The following is a 13,038-nucleotide window of genomic DNA, read 5'->3' on the forward strand; positions in this document are numbered from 1 at the left end:
TTTTCCAAAACTGTGATGTCTGGTGTGTTGTGTTCCAGAACTTTGTCAGTCTGGATTCGGAAGTCCCACAGTATCTTTGCGTGCTCATTTTCCAATACTTTTGCAAGTTTGTGATTCCACCAGTTCTTTGCTGCTGGGAGGTAGTACTTGAGGCATAAGTTTCAATGAATCATTTGGGCCACATAGTTGTGCCTCTGTTTGTAGTCTGTCTGTGCAATTTTCTTACAGCAGCTGAGGATATGATCAATGGTTTCGTCGGTTTCCTTGCACAGTCTGCATTTTGGGTCACCAGCTGATTTTTCGATCTTGGCCTTAATTGCATTTGTTCTGATGGCTTGCTCCTGGGCTGCAAGGATCAGGCCTTCTGTCTCCTTCTTCAGGGTCCCATTCGTGAGCCATAGCCAGGTCTTCTCCTTATCAGCTTTTCCTTCAATTTTGTCAAGGAACTTTCCATGCAATGTTCTGTTGTGCCAGCTGTCAGCTCTAGTTTGTAGTGTGGTTTTCTTGTACTGGTTTTTTGTCTGCTGTGCTTTGAGGAGTTTCTGATTTTTGACTTCAATCAAAGCAGGTTCTTCACTTTGCTTTACATATTCTGCCAGGGCAAGTTCTTCTTCTCTGACTGCTTGTTTTACTTGCAAGAGTCCTCTGCCACCTGATCTTCTAGGCAGATATAGCCGGTCAACATCACTGCGAGGGTGCAGTGAATGATGAATGGTCATGAGTTTTCTTGTTTTTCTGTCCAAATTTTCCAGTTTCATCTGTGTCCAATTTATGATGCCAGCAGTATATCTTATGACAGGTATGGCCCAGGTGTTTATGGCCTTGATGGTGTTGCCGCCATTGAGCTTGCTTTTGAGAATTTTTCTGACTCTTTGTGTGTATTCTTTACTGACCATAGTCTTCACATGTTCATGCTTGATGTTGTCCAGCTGTAATATGCCCAGATATTATTATTATTATTATTATTATTATTATTATTATTATTATTATTTTATTTGGTTGATCACGAAGATGGTCTGATTCAGTTTATTTTCCTTTTGCTTTTACTCTGAATATCAGATCTTGGATATTCTTTTGTATATTTATTTTTCTTTCTAATAATATAATCTTAAAGGATATAATCTTCTAGATAACAATTTTTTAATTTCCCATTTTTGTGCTCTTTCCATCTCAGGGCAATTGTTGCTTGTGTCACTCCCATCACATATTTTACAAAACTCCCACATTTCCTAACAACCAGTAAACTGACTGGGATTTCTAGGAGTTGAAGTCCAAAACGTCTGGAGGGGTGAAGTTTGCCCATGCCTGGCGTAGACCCATATAATGCAGTTAAACCCTGTTATATGTGTCTACACGGATTAAAACTGCATTATGTAGCAGTGCCACAGTCTAAATTCTATAGTGGTCTTCTGCCCTACTAATACAGTGTAAGATATGAGACTTTCACCAGTGTGAAGATAACATTCAGCTGCTAGCCCTGTTTGCTTCTGTACATGAAAGTAAGTAGCACCAACTTGGCCTTTATATTAGGTATCAAAATATCCTAAACCAGTCATGCTGTTCTTCTTATATCTTGCAATCATTTGAACCCAAATCTTACAATCATCATAACAAGAGGCTGATAGTGAAACGGTTCTGGCCCAATTTACTTATCTGAACGTATCTCCTCATATGAGCCAGCTAGATCCCTAAGATCATCTGGAGAGGCCCTGCTCTCGGTCCCACCTGCCTCGCAGGCGCAGCTGGTGGGAACGAGGGACAGGGCCTTCTTGGTGGTGGCTCCCCGGCTGTGGAACACCCTCCCCACAAATATCCGACAAGCCCCAACTCTTCTGGGTTTCAGAAAGGCTGTGAAAACATGGCTGTGTGCACAAGCTTTTAACGAGTAATATGATAACGTCGACATGGTCCGATTGAAGGCTGAAGCATGAGGTTTTTAGACAAATGGAGCTAATTTACATATGTTTTAATTTTTATAATGTATTTTAATGATGTATTTTTATAGTTTTAATTGATTGTGTGTACTGTTTTTGTTTTATTGTTGTGTTCTTGGCATTGAATGTTGACAACTGTGTAAGCCGCCCTGAGTCCCCCCGGGTGAGAAGGGCGGGGTATAAATTCTGGAAATAAATAAATAGTGTTACAAATATTGTTTTAAAAGCCTATTACATCAGTGCTTATGAGCATGGACAACATTAGCGTCCATGCCTCAGCCATCATTTAAGAAAAAAGTGCAATGCTTCTACAATCATCTTTGGTTTCAATGTGGTATGGGGGGAAACCAGTTTTTAAACATTTAGCAATATATGTTATCAGAGATTTGTCAGCAGTGTTCTAAGTCTGTTTAGTTAAAGTAATTAGTTAATGACATGTTTAAGTAAGGCTAAACACTAAATCAATTTCAATAGATGAGTAGCAATTATCATTATGTCCACATCAGCAATGCTTTAATGAACCCTTATTATTCTGTGCAGCTATACAACTTCTTCTTTGTCCAATGCATTTTATTAAATCCTTGATACATCCTTCTGATCCTCAATGTTATAAATCTTTGAGCAGTCTGTGATAGAAGTTAAGTTAGAATCGTAATTAATGTAGACACTGAAAGCATTGAATACAGTAGCTCTGCTTTGAATTAACAATTGTGAAAAACTTCAGAGATGAAGTTCTGAAGGGGAAAAGGTGCTTTTGTTTCACACATCTTTAGTTTAAAGCTAGTTAGAGGTTTTATTCAATTTGTACATTTAATAGCAATGCTAAGATAGCAACACTATTAGATTGAACAATGTGTGCCCCAGACATAGAATTTAATACAAATTAAGCCGAAAGAGCCAAGATCAATTTAGAATTAATGTCAAAAAGGCACTATAAAAGAAAATCTCAAACAATTGCATTTTGTTATTTGCTGTTTAGTCAGTTCCATATGGATTATTGCTTTGTTCCATACATATTACTGATTTCTGTGATCTGTATGGAACAAAGCAATAACCCTAAATGAACTGAGACCAGCTATGCAAGTTAAAGCAATACCAAAAAAAAAAAAAATGATGCAAGGGTGGGTCACAATCCATTTTTGTAATATTTTCCCCTTCAATACTTTTGGATAGGATACAAGGTATCTGGAAGAGAGCCTACTGTTCTAGCCTGAGTGTTCATCTAGCTATATAACTTGCTTTCTATGGTATTCAACCAAATCACAAAGTTTGCAAGAAATTGTTGCGAACTGCTTAGAGCTGTCCTCCAAAAAATGAAAGTGTGTCTTCCAACATTTTCAAAGTTGCTCTAAGAAGAGCTTGAAGGCAACAGAAATCATTTACAATTGGTTCCCAGCAGCAGTGACATTAGTTTGCGCTTCGAAATTGAAAATAGATTGAGATATTACATCAGAAAATATATTCTCACATGTAGCTATGGAATTTTGATCTCTAAAAGTGAGGAGGAGCTGAGGAACCTTATAACCAAGGTGAAAAAAGAAAGTGCAAAAGGTGGGTTACAGTTAAACAAAACACAACCCCAAGATTATGGCAGCCATATTGACTGATAACTGACAAATAGAGGGAGAAAATGTGGAGGCAGTGATAAGCACAAAGATTACTGCAGACTCTGACTGCAGCTAGGAAATCAGAAGACGTTTACTTCTTGGGAGGAGACGAATGACCGATCTCAATAAAATAGTGAAGAGTAGAGGCATCACACTGGCAGTGAAGGTTCACATAGTTAAAGAAATGGTATTCCCCGTAGTAACCTATGGATGCGAGAGCTGGACCATAAGGAAGGTTGAGCAAAGGAAGATAGGCACTTTTGAACTGTGGTGTTGGAGGAAAATTCTGAGAGTGCCTTGGGCCGCAAGACGATCCAACCAGTCCATACTCCAGGAAATAATGCCCGACTGCTGGAGGGAAGGATATTAAGAGGCAAAGATGAAGTACTTTGGTCACATAATGAGAAAACAGGAAAGCTTGGAGAAGATAATGATTCTGGGGAAAATGGAAGGAAAAGGAAGGCAACGGCCAACAGGGAGCTCTGATGTGGGCTGGTCCATGAGGTCACAAAAAGTCGGAAGCAATTGAACGAAGAAACAACAAAGCTATGGAACACCACTATATATAATCTCCCAACTGATCTTTTCAGTGTTGGCATACTCGGTCATCTACCAGTTCTGTGACAGTGGAGACAGGAAGCAACATAGAAGCATCCAATACATAGACATGCTGAAGTATGACCAAGGGGTCCTCAAAAATACATATGGATGGCATTAATGTTGTGCATCCAGCAAAAACAAAATAGATGGACTTTTATCTGCTACTGGTCCTGATACTGACAATGTCAAAATCACCATCTTGGGAGCTCTTAAAATGGGAAAAAAATGGAATAGGGAACTGCATTTTGGACATTGTGCAGCCCAAACAAAATTCAAAGCATGTTAGTGTGAGTTCAACTTATGCCATGGTAATTCACTAACAGGATATATATTTCTTTCTACTGTGTCAGATTATGAAGGTTTTTGCACATTTTAATGATGTTCACAGCATGGACTTTGAACTCAAATGTGTTTTTAAAAATAAACTGTTTTTATATACACACATACACAAAATCCATATTTTTTGTTCAGAAAGTAATGTCCAAGACTTTGAATCACAGAAGCAGAGAGAAATGTTCCACATATGAAACCTTATATCTTTCTCTCAAACCTCAGCCAATGCGATACAATGCAGAAAACTGCTATGATGATTTAGCAGTCGGGGGGGGGGGGGGAGGGAGAGAGAGAGAGAGAGAGAGAGAGAGAGAGAGAGAGAGAGAGAGAGAGAGAGATTACTGCCATTTCACTCTCATTCCCAGGAGAAATACCACAAGGATAAAAAGTGGTTCCCTTTGCTTAGTCACTTCCTCCTCCTTTTCTTGACCCTTTCACAGCTATAGTAATTCTATGTCTAATCTTGGCTAACTAGAAAGTTTTAAGTCACTACAAGGAACTAGTGAATAGCTTCTTGTTTACCATTTCCCTGAAAAAATATATATCTTGAGTGAATCCTGTATGTCATCAACAGGATTCCAGACAGTTTGTTTTATACCCAGAGACCAAACTTTGTGTGTCTCTACATGTGAATGGATTGTTCTCAAATAATCTCCAAAGGAAAAAAAATATTGTAGTAAAATGTTTCTAACATGTGTCTTAACATTTCAAGACACATATTCTTGTCAATGATAAGGATTCCTTTCCTCCATCAGATGTAACTATCATGAATAGTAGTTACTAACAGCATAGCTGTATTATCTAATCCATTTTCAGTGCTATTTAAAATAGTGTCTATGATCACAATTTACGACTAAGAATACCACTAATGTGTAGGAATTAATGTCTAAAAGGAACTTGTCTGTCCCCCACAAAGGAAATTTGGGAGGACAAACTTCTCACAAATTATGTCTTTTCCTCCATCCACTCTACCCCCTCCCTCTTCCCTGGTGACATACTAGATATTTGTAAAGAATTAACCTACTAACAATAATTTCATTACCTCTACCCGCCCTTTCCCCCCTTTTACCTACTGTTCCATTTTTCACTCTTGTGTAAAAAAAATCTGGAAATATTCAATAAAAATATTCTAAACAAAAGAAAAAGTGTTAATTATAAACTTCTACATATTACTGTTTTCTTATTTGCATAAATAAAATTAAAAATGTCATTTTTTCTTTTAAAAATAAAAGATTTTGGTCTTAAAAGTTTAAAAGTAAACTGACGATAATAACCCAAGTACCAGAGGTATATGATATTGGTGAAAGCCATTGCAATTCACAGGTTAGCATTTTCCATTCTCACTGGAGCACCTTTGTGGGAGCATAGTTAAGACATTAGCCCTCCACTGAAAGGAAGGCCCGTGGCTCTGGAACTCCCTTTCTAAAGAGGTTAAAATAGCTTACTCCTTGCTTTGATTTAGGAACCAAGTTAAAATTTTCTTATGTAAGCAACTTTTCCTGAAGGAAAATAGTGGTATGGCAAAACATCAGATTCATGTGTGCAATGTGTAAATGATAGTGACCCTCTGGAAATTGAGTTGACTATGGGTTTGAAATGGATATTAGATGATATTTTTTTAACTCTATGAATGTTTAAACTGTGTTGTGTTAACTATTTATTATCCTGGTTTTATAATTTGTTATTAGATGTATTGTGGTGCGATGACTATGTTTATTTTTTATGTTTTGTAATGTTTTTGTTTTACATGTTGTTCACTGCTTTGAGTCCAAATCTGGGATGAAATAAATAAATAAATGAATGAATCTAGTTATGATGTTCTTAACAACCTCAGTATCATTTGAGAAAGTAGAAACAAGACATTAAACTAAAACTTAATGTTGCAACTATACTACATGAAACATATATAGTATTAAAGTCAGATTCAAAACTGAAAAAAGATAATTATTTTAATGTATACAATATACAATGGCCATGTATAGAAAGAACTGAAATATCATTTCACCATATCAGGAAATAATATTAAATTCTTTAGTGTGTTGTCTCTATTTAAGCTCAAAAATCCACGCAGTTCAGCAATTTCAAGCCTCCCACTAAAACATTCTTGAATTTATACTTGAAAAAAGCTTTTTACACAATTGATTTTTGGGGTGTGTGTCAGTATTTACTGGAGCAGAAAGAAAGAAATGTGAGTATGGCAGCTGCATAGAGCTCCCATGTGACCAAGGACTTTTCTTCCACTTTAGTGTTAGCTGTCTCTAATGAAGAGATGGATGACCAAGCCTATGCTCACACTGGGGTTCTATGTGTGTGCTTGAGCTTCTAGACAACTTGGGTGATTTATTGTATAATAACAAATACAGATACTGGCTGATACTTTATCACTGAATAAAGCAAATAAAATCTACTGCAAATTGTGATTAATATATGTTTGTATAATACTGTAGGTTGCAGTGAAATCTAGGCAAAAGAAAAGGAAGCTCTTTAAGTCAATTTCTGACTATCTTCATAAAGAACATGGAGGTACTATCAGGAGCAAAATACACTTGTAAACAACAATGATTAAAGTGGCTATATGTTTCCATCAAATATCCTATAAGATGTCAGAAATGCACTATACAGTGTGGAGCTGAGGTCAATCCTGAGGTATGCAGAATTCTTTGTTGTTTTATCATCTGTGTGTACATAACTGAAAGATAAAATAGCTAGAAGTAGAAAGACATTGGACCACTTGATACATTATGATCCAGGGTGCAGCATATAACATAAAACAGTACATGAGTATAAAACAATACCACATAAAATGATAACAAGTCACTATCAACACATACAACATAAAATAAGATGGCACAATTTTAAAAACGAAGAAATCTGTAGATAAAACTAGCTGCCACCAATTCACAACTAAAGTGTCAGAGTGACAACTATTACCATCATTTTCCCCATTTCTAATGTTTCTCTATGATCAAATCCTCCACTAATGTATTGTTGCATTATGGTCTCACTTTCCTCCTTTGTGAAAATAGCCTCAGGCTGTAGTCTCCCAGGTAGCTGTAATATCCTTTTGTAACCCTCTTTGAATGATTGTGGCAAATTTTGCTTGCAGCAGTTTTTGTACTCTCTAGCATCTTTTCCACCTACCTCTCTCCCTATCACTCTTTTGTTTTCAGTTTCTATTTATTTCTTTCCCTACAACCTACCAGACTGTGGTAATATTCTTAAAGAATAATAAAAATAAAAAACAGTCTCCTACTGACTATTCCTCCTTGCATTGTCAGTGATACAGTATGTTTTTCAAGCCTTCCAGCATCAGTAATTTTGTGAGAAACTGTCAGGGCAAAATAGAAAACAAATAAATAACTGTAATAATTTCTGAGGCAGTTTGGTGGCTGATATTCACAAGAACAATCGTCATCAGTTTAACAGATAATCTTACAATCTTACAGACCATGTCAGCAAAACTCAAGAGGGTTTTCAAATGTCAGATCACTTAGCATCCAAAGCAAGGTGTGAAAAAAAACATGCCATGTACTAATCAAGATTGATCCTAGAGATTTAATTGAAAATGTATGGGAAAATTTTCCTTCTTCCAGGTTATATTAATGAACTTTTCTGATTCAATGTCAGAGGTTACCATTAAAGGCTTTTACATTTCTGATGTATATGTTGAAGAGTTGTAGATCAGTGTGATGGCCTGACGCAACAAACCAAGAAGCAACATGTAAGCCACCCCGAGTCCCCTTGGGGAGATGGGGCGGGGTATAAAAATATAATAATAATAATAATAATAATAATAATAATAATAATAATAATAATAATAATAATAATAATTAACATTGGCTGCCTGGAAGCAATCCATATCATATCTAGTTTCGCTCTAAAGTTGGCTCCTGATTTTCAACTCTGTCTATCAGAACTCTTGATAACATAACATAGTCCCTCACCTCCACATTGCCAAATCTCTTAGAAGTCACTCAATTTTCTGTGCAGAAATTTTGCAAGGCAGCAGTAGGTGGTATGTCAAACCATTTGACAGAAATAGAACAAAACAGAATAAAAGCAGGACAAAATACATGTACATCCTTCCATGTCTCTCAAACGTCCAGCATGTTTAAAATACCAGCACTATCTTTATAGAACTTTATAGAAATTTATAGAGTTTCAGTTACACCATTTGGTAACACTGTGGGGAGAAATTTAGGTTACCCTTAATTAGAACAGCATTAGATCTTTGTCTGGAGGTACTCTATATAATCATGTATAAGTCTAGAAATTTTAGTCAAAAAATCAACCCAAAAAGCTTGGGTTGACTTATTTGTGGGTCAATTTGACTATTGTACCTTAACTGTTTTTTTTAAAAGAACCATTTACTTCTCTGTGTAAAGCAGTGAAAGGCAAGAGCTTAGTCCATTCCAGGAGAACCTAAAAGAAACACTGACACCTTCAACTTTTTCCAACATGGTGCCATTTTTGGTCTTTTTGAATGTCCGGGTGAAGTTAAAGCAGTGGCAATCAGGAGAGTCTGGCCTCCTTAGGTGGCCTTGATGCTTACCCTTCTCCACAGAATGACATTCAAGTTATCCATGGGTCAAATCAAAAACCATAATTTCACCCCTAAAACCTGCCCCCAGCTTACATAAGATTGACTTACCCATGTGTATATAAGATAGACTGAAACTCTTATGCATTGATATTAGAATTCCCCTTGAACTGAGATCAAAAAGTAACAACACATCTGTTAATACCGAACTAGTTTGGTGCAATACGTAATTAAAATAGTTGAAGTAGTATTTTTTCTCTAAATGCCAAGAAATTAAGCACTTTTTGTTAATTATTCATGATGACTGTATATTAATTATAAAAGAGTGCTGATATATCCATTTCAAAAGAATTGAACCATTTCCAAAATGGATCTAAGGTAGATGGCATTTTATTTATAACTAGCTTGAGGACCCGGCGGTGCCCGGGTCATTTGAGAATGGTATTATTTGTCTTTCAATGTTATGTATTCTGTTTGGAGTTGGCAAACTACCTGCAGTGCTCTCTGGATGGGGTGAACAACTACAACTCTCAGAGTTCCAGGGAAAGTGTCCCGAAACATCTGTCAGTATCCACAGCAGGCAATGTTCAGTCAGTGTGCCAAGTTTGGTCCAGATGTGTCATTGGCTGGGTTTAGTGGTGTTTGGATGCAGGTGAACTACAACTCACAAAATAAAGGCCCGTTCCTAGAAACACCAGTAGTATGTTCAGTTGGTCATGAGGCTTCTCTATGCGAAGTGTGGTCCCAGTCCATTGTCGGTGGAGGTCACTGTTTCTCCGGATGCAGGTGAATTATAAATCCCTTTTCCCCAAACTGGTCCTATTGGTTATGAGGACTTTGTGTGCCAAGTTTGGTCCTGGTCCATCCTCAGTGGGGTTCAAAGTGCTCATTCATTGCAGGTGAACTATAAATCCCAGTACCTACTACTCCCAAATGTCCAGGCCAGTTCTCCTCCAAACCCACCAGTATTCAAATCATGGCAAGTGTGGTCCAGACCCATCATTGTTTGGGTTCATAGTGTGTTCTGGGTGTAGGTGAACTACAACTCCTCTAAATTCCCCAGTAGGAGTCATGGTGCTCTGACTTGATGCGGGATGAACTACAACTTCCACCATGTGGAGTCAATCCCTAAACTCCTCCAGTAAGTTTAGTTGCAGGTCAGTTCTGCTCTGTTTGTTATGAAGACAGATTTGAAAGGGAAGGGCAGTGGGCGGGGTTATGCAAATTCCACAGCAATGGAGAACTCTGGGATGCTTGCCTGTGGTGCAAGGGCAGTAGGCGGGGTCATGCAAATTTTACAGCAATGGAGAACCCTGGGATGTCTGCCTGTGGTGAAAGAAAAAGTAAAATCTAGGATGAAATTGTCCCCAAATGAAAGAGTTCCTTGGGTGGTGGGCCATAGTCTTTGGGAAGGACATTGGCAGGGGTTGGGCTACATGTTCATGGCACTCGCTGTAACCGAAATGTCAGTGCAAAGGAGTGACTTGCTCGCTTCGCTGCACTGGGAAGTATAGACTGTTTGTGGAGGCCAGAGGCTGTCTGTGTGAGCAGACATCCGTGCCACATACACACATACGGGTTTTCGCTTTTATTATGGATTTAAATTTAGATTGATTGTTTTTTGTTATACAGTCTCCCAAATTTTAATGGCCTCTAGCTAAATGGAGCTAATAAAAACAGAACTACTTAATGGGTTCTTTGCCTCAGTCTTCTCACAAAAAGAAAGCCATTCTCAACATCAGCAACATGGAGTGAACGAAGTATTGAGGGAAATCCAACCCCAAATAGGGAAACAAGTTGTCCAGGAATACCTGACCACTCTAAACGACTTTAGGTCCCCAGGGCCAGATCAACTACATCCAAGAGTATTGAAGGGACTGGCAGAAGTTATTTCAGAACCACTGGCAATCATCTTTGAGAGTTCTTGGAGAATGGGAGAAGTCCCAGCAGATTGGAGGAGGGCAAATGTGGTCCCTATCTTCAAGAAGGGAAAAAAGGATGACCCAAACAATTACCATCCAGTCAGCCTCATGTCAATACTAGGCAAGATTCTGGAAAAGATAATTGAAGAAGTGGTCTGTGAACACTTAGAAAAAAATGTGGTCATTGCTAATAGTCAACACTGATTTATCAAAAACAAATCATGCCAGACTAATCTGATCTCTTTTTTCGATAAGGTTACAAGCTGGGTAGATGCAGGGAACACCATGGATGTAGTGTATCTGAATTTCAGTAAGGCCTTCGACAAAGTCCCCCCATGACCTTCTGGCAAGGAAACTAGTTCGATGTGGGCTAGGCAAAACTACAGTTAGGTGGATCTGTAATTGGTTAAGCGAACAAACCCAAATGGGACTCACCAATGCGTCTTCTTCATCCTGGAAAGAAGGCATGAGTGGAGTGCCGCAGGGTTCCATCCTGGGCCCGGTTCCGTTCAACATCTTTATTAATGACTTAGATGAAGGGTTAGAAGGCATGATCATCAAGTTTGCAGATGACACCAATTTGGGAAGGATAGCCAATACTCCAGAAGACAGGAGCAGAATTCCAAATGATCTTAACAGATTAAAGAGATGGGCCAAAACTAACAAAATGAAGTTCAATAGGGACAAATGCAAGATACTCCACTTAGGCAGAAAAAAATGAAATGCAAAGACACAGAATTTGGGATGCCTGGCTCGACAGCAGTACGTGTGAAAAAGATCTTAGAATCCTCATAGACAACATGAGCCTACATTGTGATGTGGCAGAGAAAAAAGCCAATGGGATTTTGGCCTGCATAAATAAGAATATAGTGTCTAGATCCAGAGAAGTCATGCTGCCCCTCTATTCTGCCTTGGTCAGACCACACCTGGAATACTGTGTCCAATTCTGGGCACCACAACTGAAAGGAGATGTTGACAAGCTGGAAAGTGTGCAGAGGAGGGTGACTAAAATGATTAAGGGTCTGGAGAACAAGTCCTATGAGGAGCAGCTGAAAGAGCTGGGCATGTTTAGCCTGCAGAAGAGAAGGCTGAGAGGAGACATGATAGCCATGTATAAATATGTGAGGGGAACTCATAGGGAGGAGGGAGCAAGCGTTTTCTGCTGCCCTGGAGACTAGGATGCAGAACAATGGCTTCAAACCAGGCCTGTAACCGGGGGGGGGGGGGGGGAGGGGGGAGATAAGGAGCTCAAATCTCGCCTGAAATTTTTCAGGTTAAAAAAAAAACCCTGGTTTACTCATGAATTTTAACTGGTTAACCAAATCCCCATGCTAAGTCTATGAGACACAAAAAATTAAGAGTCCCTCTAGGCACTATCTCAAGCAGGTATTGACAGGTCTGTAGCTGGGGAGTGGTGGTGTTAGGGGTTCAACACCCCCCCCTTAATTTTTTTTCTGGCTATGGCCCTGCTTCAAACTACAGGAAAGGAGATTCCACCTGAACATTAAGAAAAACTTTCTAACAGTGTGAGCTGTTTGGCAGTGGAACTTTCTACCCCAGAGTGTGGTGGAGGCCCCTTCTTTGGAGGCTTTTAAGCAGAGGCTGGATGGCCATCTGTCAGGGGTGCTTTGTGTGTAATTTCCTTTTTTGAATATTCCTTAAAGAATATATTTTCTAATCTCATTTCTATATCTTTAGTAATTATTTCCATCCAGTCTATTTCTCCTTTATTTAGCATCCCTTCTACTCAACTGGTTTGCTTCATAATAACTTTTGATTTCGGGTAATCCTAGTCCTCCTTCCTTTTGTGGTTTGTACCAATAGCATTTATTTATTGTTTTTTTCCCCCATTATTACAAAATTTGTTTGTTAATTGTTGTCATTTGTTCAATTCATTTTCTGATATTTTAAGGGGTATCATTCTAAATAAGAAATTTACTTTAGGTAGTATTTTCATTTTGAATAAGGCAATTCTACCAAACCAGGATAAGTGTATGTTGTTATAATCATTTAATCTTTTTTCTTTCTCTTTCCTCAATGACTCTAAGTTTTTCCTTTCCATTTCACTTAGGTCCTTAGTTACTACTATTCCTAGATATTTT

This window comes from Anolis carolinensis, chromosome 3 (genome assembly GCF_035594765.1).
Source record: "Anolis carolinensis isolate JA03-04 chromosome 3, rAnoCar3.1.pri, whole genome shotgun sequence".
Lineage (NCBI taxonomy): Eukaryota > Metazoa > Chordata > Lepidosauria > Squamata > Dactyloidae > Anolis > Anolis carolinensis.